At 40.4% G+C, this 14,637-nt stretch overlaps 1 protein-coding gene across 4 annotated transcripts in view; it reads left to right on the forward strand.

Annotated features, from left to right (window-relative positions):
• LOC100648142 (one cut domain family member 2) overlaps positions 1 to 14,637 on the forward strand; it is an 85,057-nt gene that overhangs the window by 52,875 nt on the left and 17,545 nt on the right. The window lies entirely within an intron of this gene.

The raw sequence follows: 14,637 nt of genomic DNA on the forward strand, positions 1-14,637 counted from the left end.
GTATGAACCGTAATATTATTTATAATCCGTACACGTGACTATGTATACTCACACATATCTGTACACACATGAGACGCACACACTCGCAGATACACGTGTCTGTACACCGTATTTTTGCTGCTGCTTCTTTGAACGTAAGCTTTAGATTGGAAAGAGAACAGCGACCAGTCAAACACGAACAAAAGACATCCACTTGTACTCACGTATATCTAGTACAGGCATACATACATGTACATGTACAAACACAAGACACGATCAAACAGATTGGGTAAAAAAGAGAAAGAAAATCACACGACGACCAATCACCATTCTCACGTATGTATATTTTTCGAGAGCAAAGAGAAAACAAGAAAGTACAAAGCCTGACAAGTGACACGTACGGAGGCATTTTATTGAGAAGCCGCTCGAGAGTCGCGGTTGTCGAGGTGATAATACCGAAAGAGACAAGAGAAAAAGAAATAAACGGGGGAAAAGCGAAAGAATATACCGAGAGAACGCGACGGACAGAGAAAACGAGAGAGACAGAGAGAGAGAGAGAGAGAGAGAGAGAGAGAGAAAGGTGATAAATTGAAAGGAAGAGATAGATGGAGTAAGACAGAGGGAAGAAGAGATGTTAATAGGCGTAAAGAGAACGTACGAACGGAGGGAGGGAGAAACGAGTATGAAGGCGGGAAAAACCCGACGACGAGCCCTCGACTACTCGAAATCGCGCGAACCAGCTACAGGAAAGTTACTCGAGGAGGATCCGAGATTCAGGGGTTGATTTCGCAACGATTGATTTCATTAGTTTCTTTTCAACTTTCTCATCGATTCTACACACGTGTATTTATCTTGAAATTTAACCCTCTATAATTAGAATTTCGTTCCCTTATGAGGAGAAAAGGTTACATATCCGTTGCAATTTTTCACATTGCTATAAAAATGCAGAAATGATGATTTTTACAAAGAGAATGCTTGTTTTTGAAACGGATTCAAAGTGACGAGCATAGAAACAGGTAAAGTTCTCAGACGAAATTCGATCTAATTTAATTTTTAATTATTTATATTTAGATATTTACTCGCTATATTTATAGTGTTTCAAAGTACAGGAACAACAAAGAGAATAAAATGTAGAAAATATAGAGGGCGTATTTTTGCAATTTTAAAGCCAAGCATAACATTATAGAGGGTTAACTTTTCCCGCGAAGTTCTAAACTAGTGTTCCATAAAGACTAGTCTTTTTCGTTGTTAACTTTGAGACACGTTAACGTTCTACATTTCTCATATTTCTTTATAGCATTTCACTTCTCCAGTTTGCTTTTTAACGCTATTAAAGACCTGATTATCCTAGTCTCAGGATAGGCTTGGATATCGTGGTCCTATAGATATTTGTAATCGTGATAGAGAAGAAAATTCGTTTGTACGTAAGTCCGAGCGAAGCAAACGGCGAGAGGCCGATGCGGTCGCCACGATCGATCGATCTCGCAGTGTTAAAATGCCCCGACCTTGACCCCATTGCGATCAAAATGGAGGACAACCTCGGTCTCTGATTCTCTCCTCGAGCCGTTTCCTGTTTTACGCGATTCCCGTGCTGCGCCGCGCTTGAACCTTCTCTCTCGAACGCACCAGGAGATCCTGATGTATCGATCGGTGACCACGCAGTTACACGATTTAATCGAGGCTACTTGAATTCTAAATTCACTGTCAGAAATTTATTCCAAGCTTCTACAAGGGTGGTTGTTTAAATACTTTCGCGAATCACAGTGGATATATAATAAATCTGTCTCGTAGGACCACGCAGCAAATTTCTAAATTACGATTAACTTGTTACGATTAACCCCTTTTCAAAAGCATATTATATCATACATTATCATTATGAAGAAAAAGTCCTCTCCGAAAGGCTTGATGTAATAGTTCTTAACTAGAAACAAGATTGACATTCCAAAAAATGACTGCATCGTTTCTGATTTTAACTGAATTTTCAATATTGGTAATCGTATTCGTCCGATTTTCAAGAATTCCCCAGTGGAGCAATATAAGCAGAATCGTATAAAGTAATGCTTGAAACGTGTTCGATTCGCTAGGAATCTCGATCGATATTCGAATTAAGTAACACGACGAGGCACGCGCGTGAGTCGTCGATAAGCTTCGTGGATAACGGTTCGAGAGGCTGGTGCACGAGGAATCGCGGAAACGGGCTAGATCGACGAGGCCTCGTCTATTCTAATTGGCTTCGAATATTACCTCGAAGTCGAGGGACGAACGATCGACCACCACGAACCAGCTAACGCGACTCTCACACGCGAAAAAGTACATGCTACGCCAATGACCCAGAAACCGTCTACAACATATCGCTAATATAGGCGGGCCTACATCTACTGTACGTTTCAAAAGATTTATTTCTTTCTGCTTTTTTGAGAATTCCGTGAATTGCGTTCCTTTTGTCGTGTACAGGGTAATACCGAACTTTGCTGTATACAGATTATATTCATAAAATTCCGACAGAATTGTATTTATATAATTTTATTATAATATTTTGTTTCTTTATAGGTAAACAACAATTGGTAGAGTAACTATAGCTTCGTAAAAGTGTTCGAAATGAATTCTTTTGTTCTTGAACACAGATAGGTAATTAGGAATCAACCTATAGAAACTTCTCAACCCTTCTTAGAAAGATGAATCAGTCCTTCGAAGAAATCAAACGGATTAGCTATTATCGGGTTAGGTTTGAAAACAGCATGCGTGTCGAAAGTTTTAAGGGAATACAAGTTATTTAGAACGCGTCTGACCATAGACGGTCCACTACCACTGAAACATTTCATCTTTCCTTATTCAAATATCGATCCGTTCCTTTCCCTTAAAAAAGAAAAAATGTTTAATTTATCATTATACTGAAATCATAATTTATTGATTTGATCAACGATATGATCATTTATTCATCTTATTACGGAGGATTGAAAAGTTATTGTAGAGTGAAGTGGATAGAAAGTCGACGAAACGAGGCACGAAAGTCAGAGAAAGAAGGAGAAAAAGGGGAATCGATCGACGAAATGTCGCGTTCTGGCGTGCCGTTCGTTGTACTTAGATCGGGGTACCGAAATCACCAGCCAAGTAGCCACACTCTAAATTCGAAACCAGCTGCCAATCGGCTAATAAAATTACACCCGACAAATTGGACAGCCGGATTAACCGGATTTAAGCGCGGAGGCCTCGGCGCAGACGTCGGTATCAGGACTCTAAAACGCATTCGATTTATCCCGAAATTACTTCTCGCGAATCGAACCTTCCTAATTAACATTCTGCGTCGTGAAAATGCCGAATTTTGCGCTTATACATAAATATGTTGTTACATTGTAGTAACTGTAATTATTCAATAATTATTCAATAATTACGAGTAAAGTATAAAGATAAAATGATATTTTCGCAAAACTAGATATTATCGTAGAAAGAAAATTACATATTACAAGAAGAAATGGAATAAATTTCACAAAGCCGTGAGAATTGTCAAAAATTGAAAAGTAATATTTCCAAATTGTGAAAATTTCCATTCGGAAATAAAAGAGAAAAAGGTTGAAATATCGGGCAACCTCGAATAAACCGAGTTCCGAGCAACAATGAGTCCTTCGAAAGAATGGTGTTCCGAACAAAATTATTTTCGAATTCTCGCGAGTCACGAAAGCGGTCGGCGAAGGGGTACGGGGATGTTTCGTTATACAAGAGAGTACTGGCCCTTTCGCAATCTCTTGCCACGGTTTCGGCAAATTTAAGCCGACGTATTGTGCTCCGACCTCGCTGGTGACACGAGTCATCCTCTCGACTGGCACTTCAGTGCACGAGCCATCCTTTTCAAAGCCACGTAGGCAAGGGGTTGGATTTTTTTAACATTGCTATCTTCCATTCTGCAATGAGACCTTAGAGCCTACGTATTTTGGCATTGCCTGCCTTCTGGATTTTCCTTCTTTTCAACGCGATAAGAATCCTAGTTGAAATTTTAATTTCATCGTCATTGATACTCCGGGCTACTATGCTTTGAACCTTCCTCTGAATACAAAATTCAATTATATCAGGAAAATATGAAATTAATAGAAAAGGAATTATTCGGAAATTTTCCTTAAATTTCCTCTTTTTCATTTTTCTTGGAATTATTGAATTTATAATTCCATTGAAATTAATTCGATCGCGTTTCGGAGAGAAAATGTGGAAGAAAAATAACACGATAAAAATACTACGGACTTTCAGTTAGGAAGAGTGAATTGATTAACATAGAGGTTACCTTTTTGTCGACTATTCTTTTTTCTTCTAACGAAAGCGGTAGGCTCGATCGTTGTTTTAACGCAGAATGGAAGATGCGAGAACTCGATAGTTGATCGCGTTTCGAGCAGTCGTATTCTACGAGGCCGGCGACGTCGCGAACCGTCGATGATTCTCCTCTGACCCTTTTTTTCTCTCCCCTTCCGCGCGGCATGCTCGCTTCGCTGCGAATTTTTCGCTATCCGCGTCTTCGTAAGTGGAGCGAGGATTGTCACGATCAAACATTCGAACAAAGTGGTGGTCGCTTCGATTTTCGAGACAAAATTTATGGAAATTAAGTATTATCGAGAGGGTTGGTAGATAATCGGGTGTTTCCGTTGGGAATAGAGCGTGCTTCTATGAAAAAAATTATCGAATTTGCTAGTGATTCCAAATCTTCTTAATGGCTCCTTTTTCTCATAAAATCACTTCCCCCTTTTTACTTAAAGCTATTGAATATAAAAGTTTGATCAATCCATTGCATTCTATCTAGAACTACGTTCTGTGTACTATATCTTGCCGAGAAATTTTAGAACACTAATAAGTAAAACAGAAAAAGTTTAAAGCTTTACTCTTACCAAGCATCCAGCTTGATTCAGAATATACACAAACAATAGCTGTTGTGGATCACTGTCTACCCGTGCAAAGGGTCATTGCAGGAAGATGTTCGCGTGAGAAAGAGGAGCTAAAACTTTCAATCTCACCGAACGCATTGGCGAAAGAACCGAGGATAGAGAGACAAATAGGAATGAACAGCACAGAGACACCCTTTTTGTCTATACTTTTGATCACGAGCCGAAATAAGAAATGGACGAATAAAGAAGGAATGTGCATAGAAGAGCTCATGAAATTCGAAACAATATCGAGATCCTCCTGATGATAATATGAGAACGAAAGACGAATAAAGCGAAAAAAAGAACGAACGAGAGGAAGCATTTAGAGAACGAGAGAGTTTAAAGCAAAAAGAGGGGGGATGATACACACACGGTGTGCCGGCAAATCGTTGAAAGGAAGATAGAAACAGAGAAAGAGAAATAGAAAAACAGAAAAGAGAGAAAGAGAGAAATTTCTCAATAAAACGCCACCGAGCTATCTCAAGTCTCTATATATACATATATATATGTACAGTAGCATTATTGCATGGCCAACATATATATATATTCTATATAATATAATTATTATTATTTTTATTATTATTATTATTACTATTATTATTATTATTAATATTATTATTATCATCATCATCATCATCATCATCATCACCATCATCATCATCATCATCATCATCATTATTATTATTATTGCTCTTAATTATTATTCATTATTATTATTCACTATTGTAAAACACGAAACTATGTTGACAAAACGAATTTCCCTTCCGTTCTGCGTCTTCGAGTCTGTTCTCCGGCGCCCCAAAAATCGTTTCCGGGAACATCTCACGCGGACGTTCCTGAACGTAACCGGGGCGCCGTTCGGAGCGTAAAACTTTGAGGAACAGGGTAGTAGTCGAGAATGGTGCGAGATTATCTGAAGACGGTGCTGGGCGGAAAACATGAAAAATGGGTACATATTGAATAAACGGGAGGTAATTTCCTTTCTTCTCGAATGTCGAGCTCGTCACTGTAACTTTGCCGACATCTTACAAATTGATTTCTCCAATTCGGATAATTCGGATCAGATCCCCAGCATCGAACGAATGGAAAGAACAGAAACAATCTCGCCACGTGGGTCATACATAGGGTGTCCCCGAATTCTCTCATGCTTCTCACCCTCGAGACCAATAATGACAACAAAAAAAAAAAAAAAAAAAAAAAAGAAAAAATTCAAATCGAAGAAAGAGGAAAAATTGAGATAAAATTAAGGAATGTGAATAAGCGAAAAACGAAAGGAAAGAGCGACGAAACCGGTGTCGATATTGCCCGCGGATCAGATCGTCGCGCGAATCGTCGACGATCGACGTGAAAGAGAGGGGACGAGAAGAGAACGGAACGAAAGGAAGGAAAGGACACCCTAGTAAAACACGGCGATCCTTTCGTACAAATTCGACGACGACAGACGAAAGTTTGCTTGCTTGCTTGCTTGCTCAATTCCCAGGCATGGAAACGGGGACGATAATGATATATATATATATTATATCTGTCGTATATGTATATGTATATACATACTCAGAAACATTAATACGCCCCCGTTTCCGGTGCCCCTCTCTGTCTCTCGCGTCTTTGTCCTTAGAATACGACACGAAGACGTACACGGGGAAAGAAATGAATGATGTTTAGACGATCTGTTGTTACGGAAGCCGGTGAAACTTTTACGTATCATCGATCGATCGAGTTTATTTAAATATTTTACATCTACCTATATATAATAAGCTAGACTGAATTTTTTGTAAAAAAAAAATGCGGAATAGCCGTTATTTAACCCCTTCGGGGAATTTAGCTAATGCCAAGAAAAAAACAAAATTAACTTTTATTTTCCTATTGTATTTATGCACAAGATATGCCTATGGTATTTTTTGGATATTTTAATATCCTTCGAGAGGTTAATTCAGACTTTTGAAAGATTACCGAATACCGAGATTATCAGTATCTCTAATTTCTAAATTTTAATCAATACAAAATCCACCTTAAAGAAATTTAGCAAAACGAATGCAAAATCCATTCGTTTGGTTTTTCTCGGAAAGCCATGTGGCCGATATCGATCGACGCCGCGAAAAAGTTTTCGCCTGCTTCCGGGCCTCGAATGCTGTCTTACATTGAACGTGAGCATTTTGTTGCGAGTCGACCATCCCCCGCCAGATAAATCCCAGTTTCTCTTAGAAATCCACCGTAATGCAGAGAGTGCCCTTTATCATTAGCTGTTAATTTGAGGTCCTTTGCGCAGGTAGTGTTTGCCCCCCTCGCCCTTATTCAACCAGATACCATGTATTGTTAGTCGATACCCTGTAAGACAAAGCATGAATGTTCAAGCCCGTTGGAAAAAAGAAGTCGCACATTTACAGGCCGTCAGCCACATGTCGACGCTGACACTCGACGCGTTCGCCGACCTGTCTTCGCGTTTCAATCTTCGACGATCATTTCTATGCTTATTCTTTAGCCTTTTTATTTTATTTTCTATAGTTAGAAATAAAATGTTGCAGTTTAAGTATTTCGAACACGCTAAAGTTCGAAAGAAAATATTGCAATTTTATCGAATAGGTGATTTAAGAAAGTTCGCGGAAATTTGCCATATTTAATTCGTAATTCTTTTGGATAAAACGCGTCGAGGGTTAGTGGACAAGAAACAACAGGGGTACACGATACAACGATTCGAAATGATCGTCTCGCTAGGCGTGGCGACTGATCGGAAATTCGATCGATTTCCGGTTACCTTTCGATTGTCTCGAACGAAATTTCAGGGAACTAAAATATGTTACGAATTGGTTATTTTTGACGAATTAAAACGAGTTTAAATCGATCGTAATTGAATCTTGGACCATTGAGAGAATACGGAGTCTATATCATTTATTAAGGGAACTTTGTTTCACGTTTCGAGAAACCACACATATAACGTTGCTGCGTCAAAAATATCGCCATTTAAATTTCAGTTTAATTTTGTTTCAAAAAGGAAAATTGGGACGGTTTTAGTAAACGCTAGACTAACTAGCTTCCTCGAAATGGAATCGTAACTCCGCCATTTCGACAGTTTCCCGTCGAACAGATCGATAAGGAGCTTCGGACAACCAGTCGGTTATGCCGCATTTGGTTTCGCAATTAAACGTGTAACGAGAAAATCGCTAATTATTATACGATGAATAATACGATTAGTGTAGGGAAAAAATTAGAAAAACAAACTGATTAAATCGATCCATCTCGTCCATCCGTCCAAGAAACTTCGAGAAACTTCCGTGTATTTCAGAGAGGTCTGAGTAGTTCTGTGCTCCCTTTCTTGAAACTTGCATGTCGAACCTCGGTAAATTTATCGAATATTGCTACAAATTGGTGGAATTCGGTATGGAGATTAACAAAGTCTAGTGAAAAACAAATTAGATTCTATTTCGATGCTGGCACAACTCGGCTAGAAGAAATTCAAAGAAATTCGATTTTGTAAGTGGAAAGCAGGTGTGCTAGTATATCATAGACAGTTTGCGAACTTGTCACCGTTGACGTCTACTAGGAAGACTCGATATGATGCTATACGATAATCCAAGTTAATGTATTCGTCGCTGAATATTAAGAAACAAAGAGTGATTGCTGATTTTTCACCCCAAAAAACATTTGTAGATCGTTCTTCGATATTCGCTATATTTCTAATAACTAGGATGGTTCGTAGATACTGCTTGAGATAGGAAGGAAACAAAATTGGATCAAAAGAAGGTGATATTTGATTAAATTGTTGTGGATCGAAGACAGGTAGCAAGTGAATCGCACCAGAAATATTCGTGAATGGGTTGTTCCAACTCACCCATGATTATAGTAATCAGGGATGTCAGTCTACAAACACTACTTGAGTTAATGAAAAAAAATATTACGACAGCACGAGTAGACACACCAGTGGACAAAAGTAGACTCTGACCAAATTAAGTTTGGATCGATGAAAGATAATGGCGATTTTTCATTTCGCAAAATGCTCATTATCGCTTCTTTGGTCTTTCTTACGATTCTAGCGACCATAAGTGATTTATCAACATTGTTTGGACTACCGAAAGAAAAGTATTGAATTACACGTAAATGAACAAAAGTGAACTTTCTCAAAGTTACACGTGGATCTATAAAAGATGGCTGGTGATGATCAAGAGACAAGTGGAAAGAGTCCATGAAAATTAACCATCGCTGGAAGCTGGTCATTAATTGGGAACGAGAACAATGTTGGCGGACAGAGAACTCGCTTATCGCAGAGGGGCAACTTTGGAAGAAACTGTACGTGTTGGTGTAAGAAGAGAGGGAAGGTGGTGAGTTCTTCTGGGGGTGGCGCAGAACACCACGAATATCGGCGAGTTCAAGCAATAAGCGATAAAATCGAATTGCCTTCATAAATCTGCGTGCGAAGCGAGAAAATCCAAGGAAGGAAACCGGTGTGGGTGTTCTGACTCCATTGGAATGCGAGCCTATCAGGCAAAAACGGCAGAGGCCCGCTACGAAGACCAAGTTCACTTGCACGAAGTCGCCCTTCTACAGGGTGTGTGTAAAAATATGAATAATAGGAAAAAATGAAGATACACGAAGAAGGTGAAAAAATTGGAAAGTAAAACGAGTCTCGTAGCAGGCGGAGGAAAGGAGAAACTAAAAATTATGTTCAAATTGTGAGAGATATGTGTATTAAAAGCATTAAATAGTGGATTACAAGGTTAATAATGAAAAAAAGGGAAACAGAAAAAATATAAAATAGAACACAGAAAAACCACCTTTGTAAACGGAAAAAGAGTGCGGAGAAAAGATGAAAAAATAGATACAAAGAGTAAAATAAAAAGAGGATATAGAGCATAAAAAGTAGATAAAATTGTAAACAATGAAAAGAGTTGGGAAAAAAAGAAGGGAGGAAAGGAAAATGGTAAAAGGAATAAATAGGAGCGATATAAAAAGAGCCAATGAGAAAATCCATAGGGAAAAGCAATACGATTAACCAGGAGTATTGTAACGAATGTAAATTCTCCGATTCCTCCTGGAAAAGCCCTTGGTGGTACTCTCTTTCAAGTTTTCATGCAACCCTCCGAGCGTTAGTGCTCGTTCAAGCGGTAACTGCATTAAAAATAGAGGGGACGAAGCGTCCGGCGTTCAATCGCGTTAGACAAACTTCAAAATCAAGATAATACGTGCAATTGCGGCGGATGGATTAACGGAAATGAAGCGGAATTCAATTTCCGGCTTGCTTGGAAATTTCCCTAAAAACGGCAAGATCCAGTTTCGCTGTATCGGCGACGCCGTAAAATATAAAACATTACCTCGAAACGAGCTTAAATCCAGCGCAAACTACCTGTGACCCAACAAATTTCTGTTCATGTATGAGAAATAAGTTAACTTTGTCTGCGAAAAAGAAGTAGGAGATTAAGAAACAGTTCATTTTCCATATTCCGATGAGATACGTCTTTTACCTCAGGTCCATTGGATATTCGAAGAAATTAAAGAGAAAGGATTTAAGAAAGTGTTCGAGACAAAGAATCAGTCGACGAACCCCATTGTGGAAGTGGTCTGGGCGACACACCCGGTGTATCGATGGAATGGGGTGGAAGAAAGGTCGGAGACCAGAGACAGAGAGTATCGGGATCACGTGGGCCATGTAAATGCGCGGCCGCCTTCTCTGCGTGTATTATTTTATTATATAGCAGAAGCTATTGGTGCCACGTGACGCCAGCGGGCTCCTCGCTCGAAACGCAATCATTCTTGAGTTATTCGGGAAAGGGGATGGTGGCTGCGATGGAATACGGGCCGGCCCGTCTCTACCTATATGAAGAAGACGTCTACGTGCCTTGCTCGTGTCTCTGACAAACTTCCTTTTGATTGGTCCCGGCCATCGGTTACGAGCAGATCGTACGTGAATTCGATTGCGACTCGCGGTCGCTTTAATGGAGATCTGTGCTTTATGATCTCTCGTAGTCTTACTCCATTTCGGGGTGTGCTGAGTCTGTGATTCGGCAATCGAATAGACTTCATTCTCCTCCCACGTGATTTCACTCTACAGTTTCCGACGATGTTTGAAAATCTAGTAGTCTGGAATTTCGGAAAAAGTAACAATATCGTATCCGTTTTCTTCCACGAAGAAATTCACGCTTGGAAATTTATTTCTATCCTCACGATCGTTTGCCTCCCTTTTAAAAATTCACGATGCCCGACTAAATGTTCCATTATCCGGTTGTTTTCCGGCGCGGCACAGAGCGGCCACGGGGTCGGTTCGAACATCTCAATACACGCTAGATCGGCCAGGCGAGCCGATCAAATTTTTCCGCGCGACCTGATCCTCTTCGGGACGCTCGTCAAAGTGGCTGGCCGGCTTTTCACTCGGCGCACAAAGTGTCAGCCATGGATTATTTTCCGAAAAGTTCGCGGCACCCGACCACGTCAGAGATTTTCTGCACTTTAGAAGAGGGAGATGGAAAAAGAGCAGTATGATAGAGAATATGAAAGAGAAAGACAGAGAGGGAGAGGGAGAGAGAGCGAGAAAGAGCGAGAAAGAGCTCTCGTTAATGCTTTATCGCGCCGTGCGCCCGACTGGATTTGGCCCACTTAGCCGTTTCTGGAATCCTTCGATCGATCCGCTCGTGACATCCGGTTCTTGCTTGCATCCATTTCGAGTTCTGTTCTCGCAACGATGGATACAAACCTGACAACGCGATCGTTCTTCCGCCTGACAATTTTAACATACCCTCCCTGCCCCCATGGCCCGACTGAACCCCTCGTCCGAACCTGACTGTCATCGGTTTGTCCTTTTCCATTGATATTGCCATTCGTGGTAAGAATAGATTTTTAGTACCCAGAGGACAGAAACGAGAGTTCGTATATTTCCACTTCACGTTACATCGTCGATTTTCTGTTAGTTTTATTAGTCGATGAAAGATTTAGATTTACGAAGAACGTGTCGAGTTTATCATGCCATCTCTATCAACTTTATATTTCGATTTTTTTACATCGAGGCAAGATCGATTTACAAAACTTCGACTTACAGAGCCGTTAACTCCATTTCTTTACTCGCGGCGAAACTTCTTATCCTTCCTATTGATGAACCACCTAACCAATCATTCCGATACTCTCTCGGAACTCGATTTATCCTCCCGAAGAATTCCAATTACCTTTCGAAAAAGAACAAACTCCCTATCCCGTATGTCAGATGTAGAGAGGCAAGAAAGGGGTGACAGGGTGAAAAATCAAACGGGACCGGCAGGTAGCCGTGTCCGCGAGTCGATTGTCGCAACGATCATGCCTTTTCCCTGCTTCTACCGTGGTAATAACGAACGCGTCAATTTTTCGTCTCTGTCCGGCTGTCCATCCTTGCGAACAATCCGCCGCACTCCCCAGTCAGTTTTTCCTGTTCCTAGTGGCATTTTTTTCGCCAGTCTCCTTTCACTCGTTATCGGGTGGTTGCTAATGGCACATGATTGCCTTTCCACCCTCGTCTACGATGTTTTCGCCATTCTCTCGTACACCAGTCGCTGCCACTTCATTTTCACGGATCGTTCGTGGGACGGAAGGCTCTTCCACGAAGAAATTTCAATCGGGAAAACCACGTTCAACCGCGATCTTTCAATTCGAGAGGTTGGATTTTAAGATAGTTCCTTCGGATGGCAGATTAATCGGAACCGAAGGCTACTGCCCATAGATCGATGTTATTCGTTGAGTTTTTTAGTTGGACAGAGTGGAGCGGACGTATTAAATGTTTTTCAGGGCGGGCTTGTCATTGGCAGGTTTAGCGATCGAGAAATCGACGCGATCGAGAGTATTCTATCCAACGGATCAGCTCTTCGACCAACTTTTCGTTTTGTTTTGGGCTATTAGGATGTTCCTTTGGAAAGGTATCCGTTTTTAATCCACTGACATGCGCAGTTGTCTGTCAGACGAGGTAAGGCATCGTGCCTGTTTCTTATTAATTTAAGCGTTTTATCGATTGCCATTCTTCCGAAACTTTTGCATTTCGCGAACAATGAAACCCTAAACGAGAACCGGAGACTTAGAAAAATTGCTGCGATTTAATGTGCACAACATTTAATGTGAAAAAGTTAATATGTCAACGGGTTAATAAATGATCTTGCATGATCGACACTTGGACTAACGATAGATAGAATATCCTTGATAATTTCGAAGAAAAATTTACGATACCCGTTTACCATCCAGATTAGGAGAAAGATCTATAATCGCAGGCATCGAGTATAATTCGCAAAAATCGCCAGTTGGCCCTTGATTTTACGAGTGCAACGGTTCAAGAATTTGCTAATTTGCAGGGGCTTGCGTTCGATTCCGTTCGGGATGGACGAGATTTTTTTCGGTCGTCCAACCGATTTGCTTCTACCTGCCGAAAAGGTGGCCTATTATCGGGAAATTTCAACGATTTCCAAGTTTCCAGGTATAGATCGAAGCTGGACAAAGAGAAAATTGACGAGTTATTTAATCTAATATCGGCTGCTCGATCGGAATTCGTACGCGGGAAAACCATGTACGCGTGTAAACGTTATTTTTCCCATTCTGTTCCTTCTTTCCTCTTCGTTCTCTATCTCCCTTTATTTTTCTTTCCCTCTTTCTCTCTCTGTCTCTCGCACTCTTTTTTTCCTTTCTCGTCCCCTATTCTCGTTCGCAATTATGCGCCATAACGTTGCGAGCGTCACAAAGAGCCGGCAGTGATTACGCGACAATTTCGAGCTAATATCGCGATCGTTATTATTTCAGAGAACCTGTCGATCGAGGGACTGTGCGTTAAAATCGCTCTAAGCCGCGGCTCGATCGTTTTACAAGAGGGACGAAACTCGCGATGGGAAAGCGTTTTCATGCGAACCGATTTACAGTAGCCTTAATTCGCCATTTATGCATCCGACTCGTTATATATCTATCTATTCGAACGTATTTATGATGTTCGTAGGTTTCCAACGACGACGAACAAATTTAGGTACTGCTTGGAATCATTGGATTCTTGAAACGTGAATGACTTCCTGCTTTTATGAATTAGTACGGAAATTGGGAAACTGGTAGATTTCCTGCTTAGAAAATTTCCAAGTCGAACGATCTCTAATTAGAAAATCCGGAAATCGGTTACTTTCTAATTAATAAGTCTCGCTCATCTGTGAAACTATTAATTAATCGATTAATTAATCGATTGATTACAAAAGACGGATGATCGAGAAATTTATTAAATCGCCGATTTCTTAATCGAAATACCGTGACTATGAACGTATTTAATAGAACGCGCGCGGTCTTCCAAAACTCTTCTGCAGTCTTTTGGGCTCTGGGATCTAAATCCGCGGAAGAGTCGGTGCAAATTTTGCCGGGTCTAAATCAGCTCTCTCTCGTTGGTTGGACGCGAGCCAACGAGAAAAAAGAAAAAAAAAGAACGGAACAAAAAAAAAAAAGGGAGGGAAAAAGGAGAAGAACGAGGAAAACGTGTGCTCGACGAGACATAATACCACTCAGATTCGAAACAAGGCATACATATCACTCACTCGAGACACGAAACGAACTACACGGACACTGAAAACTCGCTTTTCCAAGGAAAATGCATCTCTCTTGACACTCTTGCATCGTCTCACATGTACACACAAAATTATATATATATATATACATATACAATATATTTATATGTATATATAGATTATATGTGTCCGCCCCCTCGCCCTTGTGCCCTTTTGGAACCCTTTAGTGAGATGTTTATCAGCTGTAGTACTATCAGTTTGAGATATTCGTGTTATGCAAGCGA

This window comes from Bombus terrestris, chromosome 11, assembly GCF_910591885.1.
Source record: "Bombus terrestris chromosome 11, iyBomTerr1.2, whole genome shotgun sequence".
Lineage (NCBI taxonomy): Eukaryota > Metazoa > Arthropoda > Insecta > Hymenoptera > Apidae > Bombus > Bombus terrestris.